This window comes from Pinus tabuliformis, chromosome 1_1 (assembly GCF_031772625.1).
Source record: "Pinus tabuliformis cultivar Carrire ecotype Pingquan chromosome 1_1, CPIR1, whole genome shotgun sequence".
Classification (NCBI taxonomy): domain Eukaryota; kingdom Viridiplantae; phylum Streptophyta; class Pinopsida; order Pinales; family Pinaceae; genus Pinus; species Pinus tabuliformis.
The window spans coordinates 169,454,895-169,460,425 of NC_142297.1; positions in this window are offsets into that span (position 1 = coordinate 169,454,895).

Below are 5,531 nucleotides of genomic sequence, written 5' to 3' on the forward strand. Positions count from 1 at the left end.
ATGTCAATTCCTTTGGCTTCTTTGAGGTTGAAGTTCGCTTCGTTGTTTCTTCCCAATCTCAGTTGGTCAAACGATGTTGAACTCAAAATCTTTCTCTATTCCAAGATCACTACAAGAGCTTCTAGGTGGGCCTTCAAAGGGGTCTCTTCACTATATACTAGGTCCTTCCATGTTCTCCATTTGCCCTTGTTCCTATTCTGATCCCAGAAGTCACTTACCCTGAGTAAACCTTTATTGTTAGTGTCATTCTTGAGAATGGCTAGTTCTTATCTACACAGGTTAGGTTCCTGCTGCCAGTTATCCTCCTAAAACTAAGCTATGTTTCCATCTTTGATCTCCCAGAAACTATGCTTCTGAACTATGGCTCTATTCTCCCACGCATTGTTCCAAATGTGGGAGCCCTCAATGAGCCCAGTCATTCGAATATGATCCCTTTCTTGCCAGTTATTTGCATACTTCTGTTTCCAGATCTTGGCCCAAGGGGTTCTCATTTCCTTTAGCCATCTCCACCAAATTTTTTCCCCCAAAACTTTGCTTAGGGTTTCCAAGTCATGAAGTCCCAAACCTCCATGGGTCTTGAGTTTACAAAGCTTTTACCAAGCTACCAAAGCCCATTTATTTTTCTCTTCCCCTTTGCCCCAAAGAAAATCTCTTTTGATGTTCCTGATGTGTTGTAAAACTCCTTTAGGAGTAGGAAGATCTAAAAAAATGTAGATGGGAATAGTTTGTAGGACATCCTTTGTAAGCACTAGCCGTCCTACTAAATTCGAAGATCTGCTTGTCTATTTCCTGATTTTTTCCTATAGTTTATTAGTCACTGGCTCCCAAACTTCCTTGCTCAGAGGTTTGTTAGTGAGAGGTGTTCCCAGATATTTGGGGGGAAGTTGATCTCTTTGAAAGTCGAGAATTTTGGAGAGGTTTCTCGTAATAGCAATGTCAGTATTAAAAAATAAACTTTATGTTTTGGTGAGGCTTACCTCTGTACCAACGGCCATAGAAAAATCGTTCAGGGTTTGTTTGAAAGCTTTAGCTTCCATGACCATGGTTATACCTTGCAGCATGGTGTCATCCACAACTTGTTGATGAGTCAAGCTATCCCCATTCAAGGTTAGTTTGAGACACTGGATTCTTCCTTTTGCATTGGCTGATTTGATCGCTTTGCCTAATCCTTCCATCATGAGAATAAAGAGGAAGGGGGAGAGCGGATCTCCTTTCCTGAGGCCTCTCGATGGCCTAAAGGTTTTGGATGGACAACCATTAAGTAGGATTGAAAAACTAGCTATGGTAACAAGGGCCATTACCCATCTTATCTAATTGTGGTTGAAGCCATATGCTTTTAGTACTTCCCTGATGTACGACCAACTTAGCTTTTCATAAGCTTTTGCTAATCATACCTACTTGCTTATTGCTCTTAAGACAATGTACCACCTCGTGAGCTTGAATGACGTTATTTAGGATTTTCCTTCCTTCCACATATCCAGTGTGCTCCTCGGACACAAGAGTTGGAAGAAGGGGCTTGATTCTGTTTGCAATTACTTTAGAAATAATTTTGTACACCACATTGCATAAAGATATGGGTCTAAACCTATCTGGTGTCATGGATTTTTCCTGCTTTGGAATCAAAGCTATGAAAGATGCATTGAGCACCCTCAAAACTGTTTTGGATCTTCTCAAGTCCTCCACAACATCAAGGATATCTTGTTTGACTATTTCCCAACATGCCTTGAAGAAGTCTACATTGAACCCATCCAGGCCTGGAGCTTTCCCATTTTTCATCTCTTTGATGACTTCATTGACCTCCTCTTCAGTCATTGGCCTGTTAAGATTGTAATTGTCTTCCCTGGTTACAAGTTTTGGAATGTACTGTGTGAAGTTGTTGATAAATTGTGATATGTCTAAGAGAGGCTCCTCTGCTATGATTTGGAAATATTGTACCAGAGCTGATTCCATTTCTTTGTGGGTGCTGAGCTCTTTCCCTTAACTATCTTTGAGTTTTGAAATCTTGTTATGTACCCTGTGATCCACTGTTGACTTGTGAAAAAACTTTGTATTTATTTCCCCTTCTTTAATCCATTGTACTCTCGATTTCTATCTCCAGAATATCTCCTCTTGCTAGCATCTATTTTCCCACCCCTGTTGAAGAGAGTCAGATTGCATTTTCCTTTCCTCGATAAAGCCATTTATGATGAGGATCTAATTAATTCCCTGTAGTTTCTATTCAACTTCTCTTTTGGCTTTGAAAATATTTCCAAACTCATTTTTGTTCCATTCTTTAAGCCTGAGTTTGATGTGTTTCAGTCTCTGTTGTAGTAGGAACGTCTTCGTGCCTTGAACAAGCTTGTCTTCCACCCACCATTTTCCAGTATTACTGATGAAGTCAGGGTGAGTGAGCCAGACATTTTCAAACCAGAAAGGTATGTTCCTCGGAGTGCCTATAACAGAAGCTTCAAGCTAGATAGGCCAGTGATCTGAGCCTCCAAAAGGAAGGATTAATGCAGTCAAGTCAAGGCCAGTGAGAAGGAGGTCCTCTGAGATTATGAATCTTTCTAGTTTAGAGGCAACTTAAGAAGCCCCTCCCCTCTTATTGTTCCAGGTGAAGGTACCATTTATTGTCTCCGTATCCACTAGCTTCATGTCATTTAGGAAGTTCTGGAAGGCAATGGAGTCTCTGCCTAGTATTCGGGTCCCGCCATTTTTTCTGTAAGAGATCTGGACATATTAAAGTCCCCTCCAAGAATCTAGGGCATAACAGGATGTCACTCTCTCAGCTCCTCCAGTGAGGTGAGAAGGCTGAGTTTATCTTCAATTTTTTGAGGACCATAAACATTTGTGATCATATAAAGTTCCTTGTCATCCAAAGGTTGAATCACCATCGAAAGGTAGTCCGTGGATGCTTCAGCGTCCAAGATTCCAAGTTTCTGGGGATTCCAAAGAGTGAGAATCCCACCTACTGCATTGTTTGCTTTAACTTCAAGACACTCATACTTAATGAGCCATTTGCTATGTATCTCTCTGATTTTATCTATTCAACATTTTTTTTCCTGGATAAACACCATATCTAGTTTTTCTTATTTTATTCTATTGCTAAGATTTCTTTGTTTTCTTTTACTTCCTAGACCCCTAATGTTCCAGGTTGTGAGCTTCATTATGAAAGGTTTGTAAATGAGTAACTGGTAAGATCTTTCATCTTGCCTGAGTTAATCATGAGTTTCCCACACTCTGTCAGTAGCTCATTCTATCTCTTCCTTCCTATTTTCCTACCTGGGTTCTTGGAATAGTGTCCTGATGTTACCTCCATCAGTTTTACCCCTCTATTTTCCTAGCTATCATGGTTCCTTTTGACTCCAAAGCCCTTTGCTTGAGATTTCTAGATGAAGAGTTGTTGCACTCTGTTAAACTCCTCTTGTGGTAGAGAATCAATCCCTTTGGTGGTTCCCTGCTCTAGGAACTTTTCTAGATCGAGATTCTCCCTCTCAAGAATCTCCTATAGTTCAAGGTCCTCCATACTAACTTCACTTGGGGTCATATCATGGTCCCTGCCAAGTTCCATAGTGCTTGGAAAATCCTCCTTTAGTTTGTTGTTCTCAGGTATATCCTCCATGTTAGCATCTTTTTCCTTCTCTGCAGGATTATCCTCCATTTCCTGGTTCGTTCCATTGTTCCCACCTTCTTCTTCTAAAATCTTGAAACTGTTATGACTTGGTTGCTTATCCTCGTTAGTTTTCTTTTGGTACTTTTTTCCTCCTTTCCCTTTGCCTCCCACCTTGGTAAAGCTTGCAAGATCTTTGCCTGTGTTGGTTTTCATATTGTCCTCCAGTTTGTTTAGTGGGTAGTCTCTGAAGAGGTGCCCATGTTCATGACATTTACGGCATCTGAATGGGACATGTTCATAGTCCACCGCCTACACCCATTCCTCATCATATACTTCTAGAATGATTTCGTCTCGAAGTGCTCCTGATAGGTCCATTTCTACACATGTGGGGGAAGGAGATGTATTTTCCTCGCAAAGTCGCATCTGATATTTTAAAAAATGACCTAAGTTATTGCATATGGCTTTTAATGATTCTGGTAGCCAATAATCTAAAGGTAGAGAGTAAAGTCTTATCCATACTGGTACTGATGTGAATGTTTCTCGTTCTAGGACAAAATTCATCACCCATGGTCACATGTAGAGGCCTGCAGCAGCATAGAAATATGGTCCTCCTTTGAACACTTTGTCTTTCTCCTCTAGGTTTGTGAATACCATTGTGAAGAATCCCTTGGACCCAAGGTGAAGGTTTATATCCCCCTTTTGTTTCTAGCGGTTTCTTATCCATGCGTGCAAAGCCTTCTCCATTGGCCATATTCCCATAAATTTGCATATAACCGCGTATGCTGCCATGTGATCCTTGTGCACCTATAGCGCTAGATCATTTAAAACAACCCTGGGTTTAATGCTTGCCCTGGGTTTATAGAGTCTTGTCACAGTCTTATGCTCAGCTCTCTGACTGCTGTCTCCTGTTCTCTTCTCTCTTCTGACTTCCTCATGATTCTCTTCCTGTTCATGAGATTTGATGTTTTCCTGCTTTTTTGTGCTTATCTTCTCCGTTTCTGCCTCCATTGGTTTCTTGAATCGATTCGAACCAGCTTCCTTGCTTCTGTCTGCAAATAGATGACTGTAGGAGGGAGTGGAACTCCCCCCTCCTTGCCCCTCCATGGTTACCAGCACTAATGCCCTGTTCCAAACCCTCATTCAGCTCGCTCCCGTCGCTGCCATCCTTGTTCACCCTCAAAGAATACTAGTACTCTCAACCATGTAAGAGAAAAACAAATGCATCAAAAATATATATTTTTTTCTAAATAAAATTACTCTATTAACATTAAAGGGGTAAAATTACATCTAGATCGTAGTAAAAAACAACTGCCATGTAGGAGCGGCAGAGATTATCAAAAACACTGCCCATGACACTGAACTTAGCCGAGAGCTGGTTTTCAAATCCCACGCAAGGGAACAAGTATTGACCCTCTTACCGAGCTTGCAAAAATTCAAAGAAGAATGCAAATTGAACCATATCTTGCAGAAGTGAACCCACTTAGCATCATGAAACAAAATTTTCCCACTATTATGGGCCGCGTGACAAGTAACAGAGGCAACAAAGAAAGAACTACGCATCTGGAGGCTCCTCCACAATTCTGCACCAACCGAACTCAGTCAGAGCACTTGCACGAGCAGCATCAGTATCATCCCTTGCACGAGCAGCATCAGGTTCAGAAGGACTAGGAGCCGCCATTTCCATAACCACGTCCAAGGCATTGTGAGTTGGGACCTCTGGAACCTACAAAGATAAAGGAATTTGCGCAGAGGCAGAGGATGGGCCCTCCTGATGAGAGTTGGACTCTCCTACCTCCTGGCCTTCTTCATGAAAGAGCACCGAGACGTGAGCAGTGATTCTTGGACGATTCATGGAGCAATTGAAGGTGAAAATCGCCGAGCCAAAAGATGGAGACAACGAGGAGTCAGGAGGGTAATGGCTGGGGAGATGGAGACACCC